At 38.9% G+C, this 22887-nt stretch overlaps 1 pseudogene; it reads right to left on the bottom strand.

Annotated features, from left to right (window-relative positions):
• Positions 1 to 5432: 5432 nt before the first annotated feature.
• Positions 5433 to 17109, bottom strand: LOC119245628 (acireductone dioxygenase-like; annotated as a pseudogene).
• Positions 17110 to 22887: the final 5778 nt, after the last annotated feature.

Raw genomic sequence — 22887 nt, 5'->3', positions numbered from 1 at the left:
ACACACACAGAGCAAATAAGACAACTCACATGCTTAGAAAGCAAGAACATCTGAATACAAGACGGAAAAGCAAAATGAGAACAGAAGGCTTGAGACAAATATAAAGGATACAGAAATAGAAAGCCTGTCAGACAAAGACTTCAAAACACATTATTAAAAATGCTAAATGAGGAAGATCAGTCAAAGGCAGATAGGCAGGTGCAAGATCTTAGAAGGATGATCCAGTAACAAAGAGAAATCTTCACCAAAGAGATTGAATATATAAAAAGATGACAAAAAGAGATTTTGAATGAAGTGCAGACAAATTTAGGAAGTGGCTTAAATAGAATTAAACTGGAACTCTATATTCACTTTTTTTTAATGAAAATGGAGTTCCTTGCAGCATTAATCATAAGCAGAAGAACTGGAAACAACTTGCATAAAAGTCAGTAAAGATTGTAAAGTTAAGTAAAGATTGAAATAAAATACTATCATTTAAAATAGTAATTGTATATTTACTCTTCAACGTGTGTACAGGCTTAACTCACCCTTCACCAAACCTCCTGTGTCAATGTCTTATCCCTTTCCTTCCTCTATTCCCTCAAAAAGGTAGCCCTAAAGTTAAATAGGCATGTAAACAACTGAAAAACTTAGAGGAAAAATTTTTTTAAAAATTAAATAAAGGGGCCTCCCTAGTGGCACAAGGAGTTAAGCACAGTACTGTGAAGCCATCCACAGCCTCTGCAGCATGAGTTCTATCTCAGCTGGCCAGGGAGCTACCCACATGGTGCAGCAGACCTCTCCTGTCTCGCCCGCTACTCCCCTCAGCAGCGTATTTCAGTCAATCTGCTTGCTCTGTTCCCTACTCTGTCTCTGGTGAATCTTCTCACACACACACACCCCACCTCTGGCCTGTACTCCAGTTCTATTATGCATAAATAAACAAATCTTTTTTAAAAAATTAAAATAACAATTGTAAAAATAAAATAAAAACATTTGAACTCTAAGAATATACTGACACAGGGCAGCAAGGGGCACTAAAATGGCCATAGACACTGCCCAAATAGTTTACCTGTCACTGTCTGAATTTTTTACCCACGCACATAATTGCAAGACTACACAGGCTCAGGGAACAACAAAAGGATTTATTTAACAAACCAGGGAAAAACAAAGAGTTACTGAGACCAATAATGACTTTTACCTCACCCAAAGCCGTGTCCAGTGTTTCTCAGTCCTGCACAAAAACAGTTAAAATGGTGTCTTCCTGCCACTGAGGATGAAGAGCTCCTCTCCCAAACATGTCTAAGATGGTGTCTTCCTGCCTCTGCTGACCTGGAGCACACAGCAGCCAGACTCCAGGCCAGGATCCGACTCACAAAGACAACAGAAGACACAACAGGAGAAGCTCCATGAGCTGCTGGGATGCCCCAGCACAACACCAGCCAGACAAGGGACATTCAAAACAATAGCAGCCAAACCAAGCATAAGCAAAGCCAAAGCAAGCACAAACGACCACATTCACAGATCTCAGCCAGTCGCCTGGCTCCAGGCATCACCTTTTCTGCCAGGCTGCAGCTCAGTAAGATGCCTGGCTCCTGGGTCTCTGTCTTCTCCACCAGGCCACAACAGCCTTTTGAAAGAATGGTGCAGTGGGGGCCCAAATCCGCTAACCCCAAATGCTAAATTACAAAGACTGCCCCCCCACCATGCACTTCTGCAGTCACTTATATTACTTATCAGACTCTCAAGCCCACTTTTAGCATTTTCCCTGGGGCTATCTATCCTCACCAGCAACCCCCTCCAGGGGGAACCACCTGTAACAGCCTGTGCCTTGAGTCACGGGTTACAATACCACTGATATTTACTTAATTCAGTTTAATTACGAAGATATACTCAATTTTATTGTTATAATTATTCAGACAAGTTAAAGGACAAACATACCCAAAAAAGTCTGGTAGATAGGATCAAGGAATTTATAGAAATTGGGAAAAAAAGAAGAGGCTATTTCTTTCTTTTTTAATCAATTTACATGTTTATGCATAAAATAACATCGCCTCAAATATATCAAGCAAGATGTGAGCACTTTCAGAGAACATACATACAGAACTGCAATCAGAATGGGATATTTTCACATATTTTTCTCAGTAATTGATAGACAATACCATCAAAAAATTGCTACAGAAGTGAAAGCTTTTAACATTTGTGGAAACTTGTTGACTTTCATAGTCAACAACTGTAAAATATATATATTTGGACAGATGTCCATATAAAAATTGCCAAATTTGATTGTATGTTCTACCATAAAATAAATCTCAACAAATTTAAAATTACTTAAATCTAAATATGCTCTTTGACTATAGTGAAATTAAGCAAGAGCCAAACAACAAAAACTAACTGGAAAAATTCCTGATTTCTTTTCTTTTTTTTTTAAATTTTATTTAAATTTTATTTTTATATTCCCCATACAATTACAACCTCCTTATTTTGACCCCAAGCCCTCCTTTCCCCGCCCCCCACCCCCCATGGAGTGTCTCTGGTTCGTAGTTGTTTGTTGATTTTGATATTTTTTTTCTCATGGTTATTCTTTTTCCTGGTCCCTTATTTAAGTTTTCTAGATTCCTGCTATGAGTGAGACCATCCGGTATTTTTCTTTTTCTTTCTGGCTTATTTCGCTGAGCATGATCCCTTCTAGCTCCATCCATGTTGCTGCAAATTGCATGTGTTTATCTTTTTTGAATACTGAGTAATATTCCATGGTGTATATGTACCACATCTTCTTGATCCAGTCATCTATTTTTGGGCATTTGGGTTGTTTCCAAAGCTTAGCTATTGTAAATAGTGCTGCTATAAACATAGGGGTGCAGGTGCTCTTTGGAATTGATGTTTCTGTGTCCTTTGGGTAAATACCTACGAGTGGAATTGCTGGATCATATGGAAGCAGAAGAGGTTATTTCTTTAAAACAGACCAGAATTATACATTGGTCACCAAGAGAAGACTCCATAATATAGCACTAAATGTTTTGGGGAAGCATTTAATTACATGCTACGTAATATAAAATTTTTCTTTGGGAACCAGAATTAATTACATAGCTGAAGTCCATGCTATTTCTATGACTGCCTCTTCCAACTTTCAAAAATAGAAAAAAGTACAAATTACCTATACTTTCCACATAAACTCCCAAGTTTTCCTTATTTTTTTAAACTATCTTTTTTAAAGATTTATTTATTTATGCATATAAATAAATATGGGGTACAGGCCAGAGGTGTGGGTGGTGAGAGGGTTCACCAGAGACAGAGTGGGGAATAGAACAGGCAGACTGACTGAAATACATTGCTGAGGGGAGCAGCGGGCGAGACAAGAGAGGTCTGCTGCACCATGTGGGTAGCTCCCTGGCTCGGGATGGAACTCGTGCTGCAGTGGCTGCAGACAGCTTCATAGGTTGTGTCTTAACCCCTTGTGCCACCAGGGAGGCCCTCCCAAGTTTTCTTTAATAGAAGAAAAAGAGTTCTCTATCTTCATTTAGTTGCAAAGTCATCAATTTTTCTTCAGAAATATCTTTCTGAACCTTATCAATTTCTTTCGTTCAAGACCTAATTTCTTCCTTCATACAATTCCAATAGCCTCCTAATCTAGTCTTTTTTTCTGGCCTTTCCCCTACTCCACTCTAGTCTTCACACTGTAATCAGCCCTCTAAAATACAGGTCCCTTTCATCTTCAAAGTTCTTCAATGGATACCAATTACACCACAGTTTGGCATGCGAGGCCCTTTTTGTGATGAATGCTGATTAACTATCATTTCCTTATTTTGCCTTCTATCAATTCCTTATTTTATATCTATAGTTCAGTTTACCGGTCTATTTTCTGTTACAAGGATGGAACATGCTGTTTTACCACATCATGCCTGGGTAATGTGATTTCTTTCTGAAAGTCCCTTCTTAACCTTGTGCACATAGTAAATGCTTATTCATTCTCCTCCATTTAATTACCTTCTCTGTGAAGATGTCTCTAATCTCAATCTTCATTGTTACACTTCATCATGTTTAGTCTGTTTATGTTTCTCCTACTGCTACCAAATTGCTTTTATTCCTTAAGAGAAAAAGCCAAATTTTTTTATTCTCAATGTGCCACAAAGTAAGAGGGCAATTGCTATTTAATGACTAAATAAACCCCTTCTCCAGCAGTATTTCCTGCTATCCAACCAGTTCTATGACTACATATTGTACTCTCTAGCCTCTCTTTGGTATTCATCATTATTTATTACCTAGCAACTGCAAGCATAATTTATTAAACTTTAGAGTGCTGAAGCCTGGCAGTGCTATAGGTAGATTCACACCAGCCATAACTGTTAGTTTTTCCAATATCTAACTTTCAGGTTTAAATAGTTCATAGCAATTTCTTTCATTTTGAGTTGGTACAAACCTATGCTTTTTATTTTCACTTAGCCTTCCACATGCTGTTTTATCTAGGTTGTAATACATGAGGAATTATCTTGATTTACCTTTAGGTAAAATCACTTTCTTCAAAGTCAGAAGGGTCACAGTAAAAACAGGTTTTTGTGTCGGCAAAGGACCGAACACTAAGACTGATCAGCTATAAGCATTATCATCATCATCATCATCATCATCACTAACATTTCTTTCTTCAGGTGCCTTGTAAACCCATTTAATCCTCACAACAATCCTGTGAAGTACATGTACTTCACAAATCCTTACTTAAGCCCTTGGGGCCAGATGTATTTCAGAAGTCAGATATTTGTGGGCGGAGGTGTTTAGAAAGGTGTTTGCCAAGGGCCAGATCATTTTCATCTCCTATAGCTCCCTTTTCTGATCACCACAGCTGGAAATTATCCCCTTGCTTGTGCTGTTCTCTATTATAAGGTGCAATTTTATGATCAATAAAATCAAAAGATCACTGAGCTGGGCTTTTGCCCTCAAGAACTCTGTTTACTCTGGGGATCCATTTTTTTTTTAAATTAAGGCAGCTACTTTATTCTGAACAAGAAAATGTTATCATCAACAAGGAGAGTCTCCCCAGTCTCCTAGATTTGGGGAGTCATGTATTCTATCTGGTGGTCCTGTCCTCAAGGGTCATAGTGTCATACAAAGCAGGCATGGTGCTGACTGGTGTTGCTGAAGGTCCAAGGTTGAGGGAGAGTGATGGTGAAAGTCACTTGGGTAGAGTGGAAGGCACATGCAGCATAGGGCACCATACCACCCACCTCTCCTTAGAAAGCATGGATGTAAGATGTCCACATTCCCGCAATTGCTTTCATGGAAAGCTGTTTTCTAGTTCCTTTCATTGTAATGTTTCCTGATCACATAATCTTGCAAAGGAAGCCCCCCTAGCCTCGAGTCTACAATATAAAGCAAGGACAAAGTGACAGATTTTCTGTGGTTACCATGTCAAGACCCTCCTAAGGGATAAGGGAGATGCCAGGCCCCAGAGAGCACTGCTATGCCATCTGTGCCGAAAAATGCACATACTGCCCCTAAGTCTCAAAATAGCCAACTGGCTGGTTGTACATCATCCACAAGGGCTCTCCCACATGCAGCCTCAAACAGCCCCACAGCTTCCATGCAGTTCTTCTTGTTTAGCATGCAGTGGTGATCAATCCATGCGGGAAGGGATATTATATCTCCTTTCTCCATGAAAATCTGTATCTACTTGTCTTCCTTGTCTCTTACTTCAAAGGAACCACTGACATACAGGATGTAGCAGATATCTTCATCAAGATGAAGGTGCTCTTCATAAAACATTTTAATTGTTCCCTCATAATTTGATAATTTGTCTTTGCTTATGGTTATTATGGCCATCAAAGAATAGTTTCTCTCTTTTCAGATCTTTTCTAGTTCTAGGTCATTCTGAAATTTTTCAGCATCCAGCTTCCAGTAAAAGGACCCCAAGCTGATGCAGCTGATCCAGGCTAACCTAACTTTCAGCCTCAGTGGAGTAGGGTCACCTCAAATGGTTGGCCGACTGCTCCATATACCAGGCAGCACCATGCAGGCCGGTGCACACCTACTCTAGAGATTGTTAAGTTAGTCGGTGCATTTCAAAGTATAGCAAATAAAAGTATCACCCACAAATATATTGATTCACTAACTGGGGGTGGGACCTGGAAATTGTTTTTTTAAAACAGTCATTCCAGATGGCTTTCATGCAGGTGAGTGGATCTATACATCTCCTTTTAGGAGGTTTATGGATCCCATAAAATTACATGAGAAATACTGTAAATATGTGTAATATATGTCCATTTTCTAGAAATAGTTCACAGTTTATATTATACCATCTATGAGATTTTATTTATTTATTTGTTTGTTTGTTTATTTATTTATTTATATAAGCACTGGGTACAGCCAGAAGCACGAGAGGGTGAGAGAATTCACCAGAGCCAGAGCGAGGAACAGAACAGGCAGACTGACAAAATACACTGCTGAGGGGAGCAGCAGGCCTGGCAGGAGAGGTCTGTTGTGCCATGTGGGACCCTCGCTGGTGGCTGGGGATTGAACCGGCGCTGCAGAGGCTGTGGGCAGCTTCGCAGCCCAGCGTTCAACCGCTACGCCACCAGGGGAGGCCCCCATCTATGAGCTTTAAAAGAATACTTGTACCCCTATGTTTATTGCAACACTACTTACAATAGGTAAAACTGGAAACAACACAAATGCCCCAAAATAGATGACTGGATCAAAAAGATGTAGTATATATACACAATGGAATACTACTCAGCAATCAAAAAGATAAACCCATGCCATTTGCAGCAACATGGATGAATTAGAAGGAATTATGCTCAGTAAAATAAGTTAGAAGGAAAAAGAAAAATATTGGATGGTTTCACTTACAGGAGGAATATAGGGCAACCAAATAAGACATCAAGGGAAAAATAATAACAATACAAAACAAAACAAAAACAAACAATTATAAACCAGAGTCATCCTGCAGGGGAGGAGGAGGGGGAGGGGGGAGAGGGATTGGAGGGAGGGAGGGAAGAGCGCAGGGGACTGTGGTGACGGTGCACAGGTGCACTGGTGAAGAAAATTTTTTTTAAGATTTATTTATTCATGCATACAAGAGCTGGAGTACAAACCAGAGATGCAGGGGAAGAGAGGATTCACCAGAGACAGAGCGGAGAACAGAACAGGCAGATTGACGAAAATACACTTGCTTAGGGGAGAAGCAGGTGAGTCAGGAGAGGTCTGCTGTGCCATGTGGGTTGTTCCCTGGCCAGTCAGGGATCGAACTTGTGCTGCAGAGGCTGCAGATTGCTTCACAATACAGTGTTTAACCCCTTGCACCACCAGGGAGGCCCTGGTGAAGGAAATTCTATGAGATTACACCTGAGGGGGCGGGGGAAGCAAACATTGTTTAAAAATGAACAATGATGTAAAATAAATATATAAATAATAATAATAATAATAAATTTTAAGCTCACTTATTAAAGAAGAAACAGGAGGTTACAAGTGAATTAAAATTAGGCTAGATGTAAAATAACAGTATGTGTAATGTCCAGGATAGGAAATAGGGACAAGTCAAGATGACATTGAATTTTCTAGTTTAGATAACCAGAGTGATGGTGACATTAACTGAAACTGAGAACATAGGTTAGTGAAAAAGTTTAAGAAACAGAGTAGAGCATAGTGCTTAGGAATATTGGCTCTGGAATCAGACTACTTGGGTTCAAATTCAGGCATAGCCACTTAACCACTGTAATGTAGGACAGATTACATACATTTTCATGTGTCAGTTTCCTCATCTGGAAAATGGCATCACTAGAACGAAAATCACAAAGAAAATTACAGACCAGAAACTCTTATGAATATAAACATGTTTTAAAACCCAAAAAGAATACACTAGCAAGATGAATCTAGTAACATACAAAAGGGGTTATAAACTCTGACCAAGCAGGATTTATCCCAAGAATGTAAGATTGGCTTAACCTCCAAAAATCAATTGTAGTCATGATGACATGGATGTGTTCTGAGAATTGCATTTTAGGTGATTTTGTTATTGTGCAAATGTTAGAGTATAATTACACAAATATAGATAGCATAGCCTACTACACACCTAGGTTATATATAGGGACACTATTATATAATTTTGGCTTTGATACATTGTTACATATTGCATGACTCTAATATTAAACACCATATCAACAGAACAAAGAACAAAGCCCACATGATTATTTCAATAGATACTTAAAACTGACAAACTTCAAAGCCCCTTCATGATAAAAACATTCAATAAAATAGGAACAACCTCTGCAGGAATCAGAGGAATCAGTACCAGAGTAGAACAACTTGAACTATAATTGAGGAAATGCTGGAGACTCAAAATAGATAAGCCTGAGAAATTAAAAAAAATCCAGGGACACCCAGTCATGAGAGGACCACCATACTTTGTGAGCACCAGGAGCTCTACCAGGTTCTTGCAGGGAAGACTAATGAAAAATCTTCTCAGAAGTCTAGCAGGAGGAGGGGAAATAACTATTTTCAAATACACCAGATCTTCTGTATTCTGTTTAAGAAGGCTGGCCTTCAAAAGAAGCTATTTTTAAAAAGATTTATTTATGCATACAAGAACTGGGGTACAGGCCAGAGGTGTTGGGGAGTGAGAGGATTCACCAGAGACAGAGTGGGGAACAGAACAAGCAGATTGACTGAAATACACTGCTGAAGGGAGCGGCAGTTGAGTCAGGAGAGAGGTCTGCTGTGCCATGTGGGTAGCTCCCTGGCCAGAGATTGAACTTGTGCCTCTGTGGCTATGGATAGCTTCATCGGTTGCATCTTAACCCCTTGTGCCACCAGGGAGGCTCTGAAAAAAACTTTTAAAAGTATAACCAATTTGCTAAAAATGGAGAATGGAATCATAAAATGATCAACTAATAACACAAACAGCATAAAAAGAGTAGAAGACAAAAGTAGGAAGAATAAAGACGACAAATAGAAAACTAACAAATATGGTAAATATTATCACTTTGAATGTCAATGGGCACAAATGTACCAATTAAAAGATAGAAACCCAAGTAGTCTGATTTTTGAACCCAAGTAGTCTGATTCCAGAGCCAATATTCCTAAGCACTATGCTCTACTCTGTTTCTTAAACTTTTTCACTAACCTATGTTCTCAGTTTCAGTGTCATATATTCCTTAATCACATACAATGTTACCTCAATAAAAAATATACAACTAACAATTTAAAAAGACAAAAAATACTACCATGAATCTAGGTAGTATAGTTTAAAGGACACTATATATTGTGTCAGGAGACTAAGAGCAATTTTTGGCACTTCTGTGTTAAATTATATTATCTTGGTGTACTTATTAATGCTTCTGAACTTAAATTCTCCCATCTGTGACATAGGATAGTGATATCTCATCTATAAAGAATGTAAGGATTAAATGCATAAAGTCTTGGATTAAAAAAAAATAGAGGCTACCAGAGTAAATAAAAAAACAAGACCCAATTACATGTTGTCTACAAGATACCCACTTTTAATATAAAGGCATGTAGAGATTGAAAGAAAATAAATGAAAGAAAATATGCCCTACTAACACTAACTAAAAGAAAACAGAAGAAGCAATATTAATTTTAGACAGAGCAGATTTCAAAGCAAGGAAAGTAAAGAAGGGTATTACATAATGAAAAAGATCACTTCTTGGGCCTCCCCATTGGCGCAGCTGTCCGCAGCCTCTGCAGTGCCAGTTCGATCCCCAGCCACCGGCAAGGGTCCCACATGGTGCGAAAGACCCCTCCTGCTGCACCCGCTGCTCCCCTCAGCAGTGTACTCTGTCAGTCTGCCTGTTCTGTTCCCCGCTCTGGCTCTGGTGAGTTCTCTCACCCTCCCGCGCTTCTGACTGTACCCAGTGCTTGTATAAATAAATAAATAAATCCTTAAAAAAAATCACTTCTCCAAGAAGACATAACAATCCTTACACGTATGTACCCAACAACAGAAGAAAAGAGTGAAGCAAAGCTAGCGAGGCAAAAACTAACAGCATTGCAAAGAAAAATAGATGAACTCTCTAAGTGAGATATTAACATGCTTTTATCAGGAATGGACAGATCCAGCAGTCACAAAGTCAATAAGAACATAGTTGAATTCAACATCAATCAATTGAATATAATTGACATCTATAGACTACTTTATTCAACAACAGCAGAATACATATTGTTATCAAGCTCAAATGGAACATTTACCAAGATAAATCACATTCTGGGCCATATAACACACCTTAACGCTCTAAGTAACAGAATTTATAAGAATATATCATTTAATATTTGCTGTCAGGCAAATGAAATCAGCAACTGAAAGATATCTATGGGGCCTCCCTGGTGGCGCAAGGGTTAAGACGCAATCTATGTAGCAATCTGCAGCCACTGCAACACTAGCTCCATTCCCCGCCAGCCAGGGAGCAACCCACATGGTGCAGCAGACCTCTCCTGACTCGCCCGCTGCTCTCCTCAGCAGTGTATTTCATTTCAGTCAGTCTGCCTGTTCTATTCCCCACTCTGTCTCTGGTGAATCCTCTCAACTCCAACACCCTCTGGCCTGTACGCCAGCTCTTGTATGCATAAAATAAATAAATCTTTAAAAAAAGAAAGACATCTATGAATACCCAAAATAAGTTGAAATTAAAGAAGGCACTTCTAAATAATGAGTTAAAGAAAAAAATTTCAAGAGAAATTAAAAATTCTTCTGAACTAAATGAAAACACAACAAAATGTGTGAACTACAATAGAAGTAGTACTTAGAAGGAATTCAACTGATAGCACTGAATGTATGTATGTATTAGAAAAGATAAAGCTCTAAAATCAATTATCTAAGTTACTACCTTAAGAAACTAGAAAAAGGGGAGCATCTTAAATCCAAAGTAAACAGAAGAAATAATATTTTTTTAATTTTATTTTTTTTCATTTTCGCATAGAAGACCTGGGGTGTAGACCAGTGGTGTGGGGGTGAGAGGAATTACCAGAGACAAACTGGGGAGCAGAACAGGCAGATTTTACTGAAATACACTGCTGAGGGGAGCATCAGGCAAGACAGGAAAGGTCTGCTGTGCCATGTGGGTTAGCTCCCTGGCCAGGGGATCGAACTCAGGCCATAGTGTTGATAGCGCTGAGTCTTAACCCCTAGGCCACCATGGAGGTCCAGAAGAGAAATGATAATATTCGGAACAGAAATCAATGAAATTGAAAACAGGAAATTGATGGAGGAAATCAATAAGACCAAAAGCTCCTTTGAAAATAACAATGTATTGCGTTATGCAATTGAATATTTTAAATGGGTGAATTGGGGAATAGGGCCAATTCCTCTGTCACTCCAGAAGACAAATTTTTATTTTTATTTTTTTAAAGATTTATTTATTTATTCACTTACTGGGTATAGTCAGAAGCACGGGAGGGTGAGAGAATTCACCAGAGCCAGAGCAGGGAACAGAACAGGCAGACAGACAGAGGACACTGTTGAGGGGAGCAGCGGGAGCGGCAGGAGAGGTCTGCGCCATGTGGGACTCTCGCTGGCGTCCGGGGATCGAACTGGCTCTGCAGAGGCTGCAGGCAGCTTCACAGCCCAGCGTTCAACCACTGCGCCACTGGGGAGGCCCCGGAAGAGAAATTTTTAGCAATGAAACGACTAAGTTATCTATTCAGACCTTTGTAAGAATTTGACTAAAAGCACGAGCCACACAGGGAAAAATAAAGAAACATGACAAATTGAAAAAAATATGGGTGAATTGTGTGGTGTGTGAATTACACCTCAATAAATTATATCTCATTGTCCAAACTATGAAGAAATCAGTCAGTAAGAGAACGTCATATACCAGATGGTGTCACTTATATGAGGAATATAGCAAAACAAAACAAAGGGTCAGATAAAGCCAAACTAAATTACTAACCCGTGAAAGTTGCTGTGGAGTGGGAGCAACCAGAGGGGGAGGGGAGGGACAAGAACAAAGAAGGGAGGGACCTCAAGGGTGGTGGACTAAAGGTTCTTTGGTAGACAGTCAAGTTAAAAATAAACACCTGGGATTACATCAAACTGAAAAGCTTCTGCACAGCAAAAGAGACATTAACCAAAACAGAGAGACACCCTACTGATTAGGAAAAAACCTTTGCACTCCAGGCAACTGATTAGGGACTGATCACAAAGATATACAAAGAACTCACACAACTCAACAAAAAACGAAGCAAACAATCCAGTCAAGAAATGGGCAGAAGAGGAAATGCAAATGGCCAACAGGCATATGAAAAATGTTCAACATCCCTTATAATCAGGGAAATGCAAATCAAAACCACACTGAGATACCACCTTACACCAGTAAGAATGGCACCTATCCAAAAAAAACAAAAAACAAAAAACAAAAAACAAAAAAAAAACAAGTAACAACAAATGTTGGTGAGGAGGTGGTGAAAAAGGAACTCTCCTACATTGCTGGTGGGAGTGCAAACTGGTCCAACCACTATGGAAAGCTGTCTGGAGGTTCCTCAGTCTACTTAAAAATGGAGCTACGATATGACCAGGCAATTCCACTCCTAGGGATCTACCCAAAGGACACAAAAACATTGATTCAAAAGAACACCTGTACACCTATGTTTATTGCAGCACTATTTACAATAGGTAAAACCTGGAAACAACCTAAATGCCCAAAAATAGATGACAGGATCAAGAAGATGTGGCATATATACACAATGGAATATTATTCAGCAATCAGAAAAGATAAACTCATGCCATTCGCAGCAACATGGATGGAGCTAGAAGGAATTATGCTCAGTGAAATCAGCCAGAAGGAAAAAGAAAAATATCGGATGGTTTCACTTACAGGAGGAATATAGGGCAACTAAATAGGACATAAGTGTAAAAAAAAAATAATAACAGTATAAAACTCAACAAAGCAAAAAGGGACAATTATAAATCAGAGACATCCTGCAGGGGAGGAGGAGGGAGAGGGATCAGAGGGAGGGAGGGAGGGAGGAGCAGGGACTGAGATAGTGGTGCACGGGTGCACTGGTGAAGGAAACTCTATGGGGACTACATCTGAGGGGGTTGGGGGAAGCAAATATTGTTAAAAAATGAACAATGATGTAAAAAATGAAAAAATTAATTGGAAAAAAAATAAAGGTTCTTTGGTGGGTAGGTGCACTATAGTAACAATACCTCAAGAGGGGCTCCTACACTTCTACAGTGCAAACAATGCCATAAAACAATATTAACTCAATAAAAAATATTAAAATAGGGCCTCCCCTGGTGGCGCAGCGGTTGAGCGCTGGGCTGCGAAGCTGCCCTCAGCCTCTGCAGCACCAGTTCTATCCCTGGCCGCAGGCGAGGGTCCCACATGGTGCAACAGACCTCTCCTGCCGCCCACTGCTCTCCTCAGCAGTGTATTTCGTCAGTCTGCCTGTTCTGTTCCCCGCTCTGGCTCTGGTGAATCCTCTCACCCTCCCACGCTTCTGATTGTACCCAGTGCTTGTATAAATAAATAAATAAATCTTTAAAAAAAATCAAAATCAAAATCCCAGTCCATCTCCTCTTTTGCTGCCTAGACTAAGAAGCCTACCACCTCCTCCTTAACTTCAATAGGTTCACCAGAGAACCTTATTAGGACATCTGTTTTAGGATCCCTGTGACATTTCAACTCCAGGCATTCTGCTTCACTCTAACTAGACAACTGTTCTAATGAATTAGATCAAAAAGTGGCCCGCACTAACCATGGAGAAGTCTATCTTTGATACGAGAAGAGTAAGAACCACATGTATTTTCAACTAGCATGGCCTATCTGGTAAGATAGGTAAGATCTGGTAAGATCTTTCCATTGTTTGACCAAAAATTCAAGCTCCAAGTCAAACAAACAAAAATATGCAAAACTCTAGTGGTAAATTTTAAAATGCTAAATTTTTACTCTGGAAGGTAAGTATATAGAAGACATTATTTGTCACAAACTCAGGAGACAGAGGAAGTTATCCTCCTTCAAACTGGCCTAATTAGCACTCATCATACCCTGCTCTCCAAAAGGTTCTGACCCTGAAACATCTTTTTAAAGATTTATTTATTTATGCATACAAGAACTGTGGTACAGGCCAGAGGTGTGTGGAGGGGAGGTGATAGGATGCACCAGAGACAGAGTGGGGAACAGCAGAGGCAGATTGACTGAAATACACTGCTGAGGGGAGCAGCGGGCGAGACAGGAGAGGTCTGCTGCGCCATGAGGGTAGCTCCCTAACTGGCCAGGGGATCGAACTTGTGCTGCAGAGGCTACGGATTGCTTCATAGTGCGGTGCTTAACCCCTTGCGCCACCAGGATCTTGCTACAAGCTGCGCTGACAAGAAATAACTAATTGCATACCTACCTGTGAAGAATAATTCATCAAATATTTTCCCCCATCTCATCCCTAATTCATCATATTATTGAATTTCCATCTTATTAACTCCTCCTTCCACTGCCTGGCAATAGTGACTATATATTGAGTACTAAATATGTGCAGGTATCATGCTATACACTTCATATATTTTTCATTTGATTCTTTCAATAACCACATAGGAATCATTTTAAGTTCAAAGCATACTTCCTTCCTTTTTAGCTTTGTCTTCATAGATATTTTTATTGCCATTTAATCTAAGTTTCTACATTCTTGAAGTCAAGCCAGATCCCAAAATAGAATTAGTTCTCCCAGTGTTTATATTTCATGAATACCACACTACTAAACTTTTACTGGATCCTCTTCCCCTGTTTTGCTGCTATGGCCCAGGCCTTAATTTCTCTTTTAAGGTCTAAAATTTATATCAATAGTCTTCATAATCCCTTCTTTCTTTTTTTCTCCTATTCTTTTCTAAAGAATGAGAAACTAGTCCACAGGGATTACTTACCTGGCTAGACCAGAATGACACAGATTGCCTCATAAACTAGAAGTCTTACAGTCTAAGGGTTCAAGATTCCAGATCACAAATGATGAAAAGGGTGGTTTAATCAATACTTTTTTGTAGTCTCTTATCTGATGGCTGCAAGAATGATAAAAAAAAATTACATCTATAAGAGCAACACTTAAACACTTCCATATTATTACCAAGTAAAAGTCAATAAGTCCCCAGCATGATCATAAAATGCTATTCTGTTATTATCAACCAATACCAAATATACAGTATTAATATAAAAACAGCTACAAGACTCCTTACCAGTTAGTTAACAAACTCCTTTCCTCCATCCCATCATGGGCAATTATGTACTTCAGTATCCAATAATTTCCAATTTTTTTCAGTTCATAACAAATGATAACTAGAACTAGAAATGCCAGATTACCATCATAACAGTAAATCTTTTTAAGGTACATATATATTTATGTATATATGTGTATATATAAGGTGTATATATATTATATAAGCTTTCCATCTCTAATTCAGTCTCATACTTGCTTTATATTTTCCCTTTTCCTGTGCTTCTAGCTATGTAGGGAAAGTGAGATTTAAAAAATACACTAAAGTAGATCCTGTGCTCTATATATTATGGATTGAAAATGATTCTGGAAAAAAAGAAAAAGATTACTCCAAAAAGTCAACACATTTTTTAAAATACCTATTTTCTAATTACAAATAGACTAAAATTCATCATATTCTACTGGACATATTCCTATCAACTTCAGTTCCAATGGCGTTAATAACTTACCAAATATATAACCATTGTCACATTGTCACAGTCAAAGTATTCCAAAGCTGACAAATTGGTTTCCAGCTACCAATATCAGTTCTAAAATTTCCCTGAGATATAAAAAAAAAAATCATTTCAAAAAGTTTCCTCAGTGCCCTATCTAGTAATATTTTTAACAATAACTTTAGTTATATTCTAGATTCAAACTAATTGCACAGATTTTAATATTGTCTTCTTTGTACCCCTAATTACACCCTATGCTTAATGAAAAACTGAACTATGCACCATTTCACAGATTCTTCTTGTTTTTGTCTTGCTCATGCATTCAGCTTCTATCTCCTTGCCTTAACTGAACTCTGGTTGTCCCAAATTCTAGTTTCTCTTGCAAAGCTCTTACTTAGAAGTTGATCATTTTCCTTACTTTCCTGTAAGACTAGATCAGGTTGGCATCTTCTTATATCTTCTTCACCAGATCCCCAAAGTATTATTTTACAATCTTCCGTCAAAAGCCCTTCTTTCTTAAAAATATCAGATGGTTTCATTTATAGGAAGAATATAGGGGAACCAGATAAGACATCAGGGGGAAAATAATAATAATACAAAACAAAAACGAACAGATAATTATAAACCAGAGATCCTGCAGGGGGAAGGAGGGAAAGGGATGGGAGGGAGGGATGGAGGGAGGGAGGGAGGGATGTGCACAGGGGACTGAGGTGATGTTGCATGGTTGAATTGGTGTAGGAAATTCTATGGGGACTACACCTGAGGGGGGGAAGCAAACATTGTTTAAAAATGAACAATGATGTAATATATATTAATTAATTAAAAATAATAATAATAAATAAAAAGCCTTTCTTCAAAGTTCATACTACTAAATTTTATCACCCACCCTATGTTAAATATGAACTTCAGTTCTCTCACCTACATTCACTGAGGATTTTGTTTTGTTTTGTTTTGTTTTTAAAGATTTATTTATTTATGCATACAAGAACTGGAGTACAGAGATGCAGGGAGTGATAGGATTCACCAGAGACAGAGTGGGGAGCAGAACAGGCAGACTAACTGAAAGACACTGCTGAGGGGAGCAGTGGGCAAGAGAGGAGAGGCCAGGGGTCGAACTCATGCTGCAGAGGCTGTGGATAGCTTCATAGTGCTGTGCTTAACCCCTTGTGCCACTAGGGAGGCCCTCATTGAGGATTTTGATAACCAACTATTTTTCTTTTGCCCTTTCATCCTGAAACCTTCACTATCCCCTTGATGATCTAATAACCAGACCTCACAATTCCTTGACATATACTATTCTAGTATTTCATCTCAACTCCAATTTTAATCATCCATTTCTACAGTAACACATGAAATGGCTCTACCTCCAAAACCAGAGTCCATTCTCAGAACTACTTGTTTTTCTACTTCTCTTACCCTTATGCTCCTGTAATTTACCCTTCAACTTTCTCACCTTTAATTCATCAACCCTCTTACTATTCCCCAAGACCACCATGTCCTTTTGGACTTCACTTCCTTCTCTACCTTGGAAAGATTCCACAGACAGTGGGACTTCAATGACAGTAACCAACACTTTCAATTCTCCTGTCTCTCTGATTTTCCACTATACCTATTCTGTCAATTCTCCACCCACAAATTAACCCAAATACTTATATTTTCCATTCCTGCTTATAGATGACAAAATATTACTGAGTAAAATTATATACTCTTGACTACCAGTTTCCCGTCCACCCAAATTGCTCATTTACTGCTAGCAGAATGATCTTGTAAAACATAAATTAGGCAGAACTCCCAGAATGGCAGAGGGAGGAGGAACTCAACAGACCCACTCCCCTCTACCCCTCCCCCCAAAAATGACACAATGTACAAAATTGTCAAAAAACAATGATTTCAGAAATCTGGAGAAAGGCCAAAATTAGATCTATGGGGATCTATGTATTTTAGCCTGGAGACTGTTAATATCTCCCTTCCCCAGCAACTCTGGAGCTGATTTACAAGGGCAGGGCAAGGGAAGCCATAAAAACCAACAACTTGACTGCTGAAAGGGAATTACTTGTTTAGGAATGAGTACCCAAAAAGTCCTACACCCAGGATTGTAGAAAACAACAGAAACTCCTTAGATTGAGGGAAGTCATCACTGTTGATTCCGGCAAACAAAAGAAGAATCTTGGAGCCTTAGGTATTTCTGACATGCCTTTAATGCTGAAGCTGGGGAGCAGATACACTGGCAGGCAGGCAGGCAGGCAGGCACGCAGGCATGCAGGCAGGGAGACAGAAAAGACCAAAAGACAAATAGTAATTGAGTCTCTTAGACCCTTTTATGCTGTTATGTGCCCATGGCCATATAACTGATACATTGTTGCACATCAAAGCCCATCTGTTGTTTGTTGGATGTTCCAAAGGTGGAAAACATAAATGATACATTTCTTTTTTTTTTATACAAGCACTGGGTACAGTCAGAAACGCGGGAGGGTGAGAAAATTCACCAGAGCCAGAGCAAGAGCAGAGCAGGCAGACTGACGAAGTACACTGCTGAGGGGAGCAGTGGGCAGCAGGAGAGGTCTGCGTGCCATGTGGGACCCTCGCCCGGCGGCAGCCAGGGATCGAACCAGCACTGCAGAGGCTGCTGGCAGCTTCGCACCCGCTGCACCACTGGGGAGGCCCTAAATGACACATTTCAAGGTTACAGGATGTCTATTGCTTGAAAGGCAAAAAAGATCCTGATTTAACTAATTTTCCTTATAATCATAGTTATGTGAAGTCACAATATTGATTGGGGGTAAGCAACAGAACAACAGGTCTTTTAAAAAATTAGCAGAAAGATCTAGAAAACAAAGATGCCTTAGAGGAACTTGATAAGCTCCCTCATATTTCTGGTGTTCCAGAAGGTTGTGTGCATGTAAAAGTCTATACTCAAGTTCAAGGTACTAAAAGGGGGCAGATTATCTGCCCTTCCTTGACTGAAAATGAAACTTTCAAAAGGCACCAAGGAAACACAAGAAGACCTAGCAGAAAGTAAAATCAGGGAAGACTTGTAAATTCCCTAGACTTTGAAAATGCTTCCCAACCCACACACAATTCTATCAGCAAAGTGAGGAAGATAATATTAGCCCAAGGTGTTTAAGGAATGTCGAACAAATCACTGACTGACCACTAAGCCATCCTGACCCAGGTGTGATACCACAACAACTTCTTGTTTGGGCGGGGGCGGGGAGGATAGGGATCAGAGCCTGAGTTAATCTTTTGTGGAACTGACAACTGTTTCTCAAAGTGGCTATACCTACTAGGATGTCTTTGATTTTTAAAAAAAATGGAAAATAAAGTATTGGAAAGGATGTGGAGAAAACTGGAACCCTCATACCCTATTGGTGGGAATGTAAAATAGTGCAATTACTTTGGAAATCAGTGTGACAGTTCCTATGAATGTTAAACATAGAGTTCCCATATGACTACAAAAGTGGAAACAATCCAAAATGTCCATCAACTGATGAAAAGTTAAACAAAATATGGGCCAATCATACAATGGAATACTATTGACTCATACAAAGGAAAAGTAAGTGTTGATACATGCTACAACATGGATGAACCTTTGAAACATTACTCTAAATGAAAGAAGACAGACCAAACGACCACAAACCATGTGATTCAATTTAGGTGAAATGTCCATAGCAGGCAAATCCATAAAGACAGAAAGTAGACTACCAGTTACCAGGGACCAGTGGGGGAAGGTAAGTGTTCTAAAATCAGACTGTGATAATAGTTGTACAACTATATAAATTTTCTAAAAACCACTGAATTGTATACCTTAATTGTGTGAATTTTATGCCATCTAATTATACCTTAAACAAACATTTTGTTTATATATATAAACTAGGGTTCCTTGAAGAAATGGCAGGTCTGAGGCAGGAAATATACAAGATTACTTTTGTGCCAGAAGTCAAGCAAACTATGGAACTCTAGGGAGTGGAATCAGAAGGATGCAGGAGGCAACACTTTGGCAAAAGATGGAACAATCTGAGCATTAACAAGAATAATGAATGCAATAAATTGAAACACATTGAATACACTTTTTAAAACACAAGTTCATAATCATAGAAAGAGAACACACACATATAACTTATTATATAAAATTGACAATAACTAACTAGTGTAGCAACTCTTTTTTAGAAAATTAGCAATCAAGTCCAAAAGCAAGAATTAAGCATATCTCCTGCCTACCCTATAGCAGTAACCCAACAGCCCTAGTTGATGAGGGAAAATTTACTTTTAGGAGAATTGCAGCTAATTAATGTAGAAGATAAAATTAGGAAAGCAACATTTTGAAACTTCTAGTGGAATAACTAAGTCTGCCAATGATTATCAGTGAATTAAACTACCGGATAAAAGTTTTGTGGGAAACATAATGAAGGAATCAGTCTGTCACCTGTTCATTAAATGTAGAATAGACATGTGCCTCCAGATGTGATTTAAGATGGATTAATTACAAAGCAACCCCTCTGAAGTATTCTTAACAAAAAAAAGTCAAACTTGAATATCATCACACCTCTAAAAAGCTAACTTCCAATATAGAAAAAAATGGTGTATAGAGGAATAACGAAAATTATAATATAAGAAAGAAAACAATTCAAAAAAAAAGTAGGGTGTTCTGTAGGAAAACTGACCCACTTTCTGTAACAAGTCGGTAGCTTGAAAAATAAAAAGTGAGGCACAGGCTGCTCTAGATTGAGAGAGATTTAAGGGATAAAACCCATCTTACATAACTGAAACTTTGCACCCATTGACCAACATCTCCCCTACTTCTCCCTCCCCTCTTGTTCTTACTTTACAATGTACACATATATCAAATCAACAAGTTGTACAGCTTAAATATACAGAATTTTTCATTATAAATTACACCCTGTTCAGTTAGTCCAGGCTTCTGTAACAAAATACTATGCACTGTGTGGCTTATCAACAACAAATTAATTTTTTCACAGCTCTAGAGGCAAGGATGTCCAAGATGAAGATGCCAGCAGATTTGGTATCTAGTGAGACACTGACTCATAGACACCTTCTTTCTGTTGTTTCCTCACATGGTTGAATCAGTAAAGGGTCTTTCTAGGGTCTCTTTTATATAATTCCATTCATTTGGGCTCTGTCCTCATGCTCTAATAACCTCCCAAAGGATCTTTAGTTTCTTTCTTTTAACTATCCTTCTGTGGATGCAAGCTTGCTCTGATTGTTCCAAAGTGGAATCCTCATTTCTTCCATAAAGGTGAAGCCTTATCCTCTAACAAAGGAGGAGGATTATGGGACATATCTTAGAGGCGATTTTCCAAGGTCTTTTCCTGTTCTCCTAGTACAATCACAATGGGGTTTGGGTTTTAACATATGAATTGTTGGAAGACACAAACATTCAGTTTATAATAGCTTTTTAAAAATTTTTAATTTTTTATTAAATTTATTTATTTATGCATACAAGAACTGGGGTGTAAGCCAGCGGTGTTGGGGGAGGGTGAGAGGATTCACCAGAGAGAGTGGGAAGCAGACAGGCAGATCTACTGAAACAGACTGCTGAGGGGAGCAGCGGGCGAGGTAGGAGAGGTCTGCTACACCATGTGGGTAGCTCCCTGGCCAGCCGGGATCGAACTCATGCTGCAGAGGCTCAGATAGCTTCATAGTGCTGTGCTTAACCCCTTGTGCCACCAGGGAGGCCACCAGCTTATAATAGTTTATACCTCAATAAAACTGGTGGAAAGAGATAATTAGATATAATGTATAAAATTTGGATGCTTACATGAACAAACCAAATGTTAGACACACTTTTGAGATAATCGGAGAAACTTTATAATAGACTAGGTATTAGGTGCTATTCAGAAACCATAAATTTTGTAAAATGGCATAGTGATTTTTTAAACATGCCACTGAGTATTCAGAGGTGAAATAACATGATGCCTGGAATTAACTTTAAAATGCTTATACAATAAATCAGTTCAGTGAAGTGTCAGGCTATATAATCAATACACAAAAATTTGCTGTGTTCCTATATGCAAACAAAAATTTAGAAGAGAGAGAAATCAAGAAAACAAACCCATTTACAGTAGCATCAAAGAGAATTAAATACCTAGGTATTAGCAAAGGAGGTTAAAGGCCTGTAAGATGAAAATCATAAGACATTATTTTAAAAAAATAGAAGACACGAAGAAATGGAAAGATACTCCCTGTTCATGAACTGAAAGAATAAACATGGTTTAAATGGCCATCTCACCCAGGGCAAAATACAGATTCACTGAAATCCTTATAGAAGTCTCTATGGCATTCTTCCAAGACATTGAATGAACATTACTGAAATTTATATGAAAGCACAAAAGACACCAAACAGCCAAAAGCAATTCTAACAAGAAAGAACAAAGGTATCACACTCCCATACTTAAAAGCATATTACAAATAAATAGTAATCAAAACAGCATGGTATTGGAATAAAACTAGACACACAGACAAATAGAATAGAATTGACAACCCCAGAAAGAAACCCACATTTGCACGGACAGTTACTCTACAACAAAGGAGAAAAGAGTAGACAAAGGCGGGCCTTCCCGGTGGTGCAGCGGTTGAGCACAGCCCGCAGCCACTGCAGCGCCTGTTCGATCCCCGGCTGCTCCCCGGCCACCGGAGGAGGGTCCCACATGGTGTGCAGACCTCTCCTGCCGCCCACTGCTTCCCTCAGCAGTGTACTTCGGTCCTTCTGCCTGTTCTGCTCCCTGCTCTGGCTCTGGTGAATTCTCTCACCCTCCCGCGCTTCTGACTGTACCCAGTGCTTGTATAAATAAATAAATAAATCTTTAAAAAATAAATAAATAAAGCAACCCATTAAAAAAAAAAGAGTAGACAATGGCGAAATGAAAGTCTCATCAATAAATGGTGTTGGAAAATTGGACAGTCAAATGCAGAAAAATGAAACTAGACTATTACATACACACAAAAATTAACTCAAAATGTATTAAAGACTCTGATGTGAGGCCAGAAAACATTAAATACATAGAAGAAGCCATAAGCAAAACACTGAGATGTCTTCAGTGCTATCTTTGGGGATTTGACTGCAACAACAAGGGAAACAAAAGCAAAAATAAACAAATGGGACAACAGCAGACTTAAAAAGGCTTCTGGACAGTGAAAGAAATGGTCATTAAAACAAAAAATGCACCCTACCAAATGGGAGAAAATATTTGCAAATCATACATCCAACAAGGGGTTAATATCTAGGGCCTCCCTGGTGGTGGTGGAGGTGGTGGCG

This window comes from Talpa occidentalis, unplaced genomic scaffold, assembly GCF_014898055.3.
Source record: "Talpa occidentalis isolate TD23 unplaced genomic scaffold, MPIMG_talOcc4v2.1 talOcc4.15, whole genome shotgun sequence".
NCBI classification, from domain to species: domain Eukaryota; kingdom Metazoa; phylum Chordata; class Mammalia; order Eulipotyphla; family Talpidae; genus Talpa; species Talpa occidentalis.
This window is presented reverse-complemented; position numbering and strand designations above follow the sequence as displayed.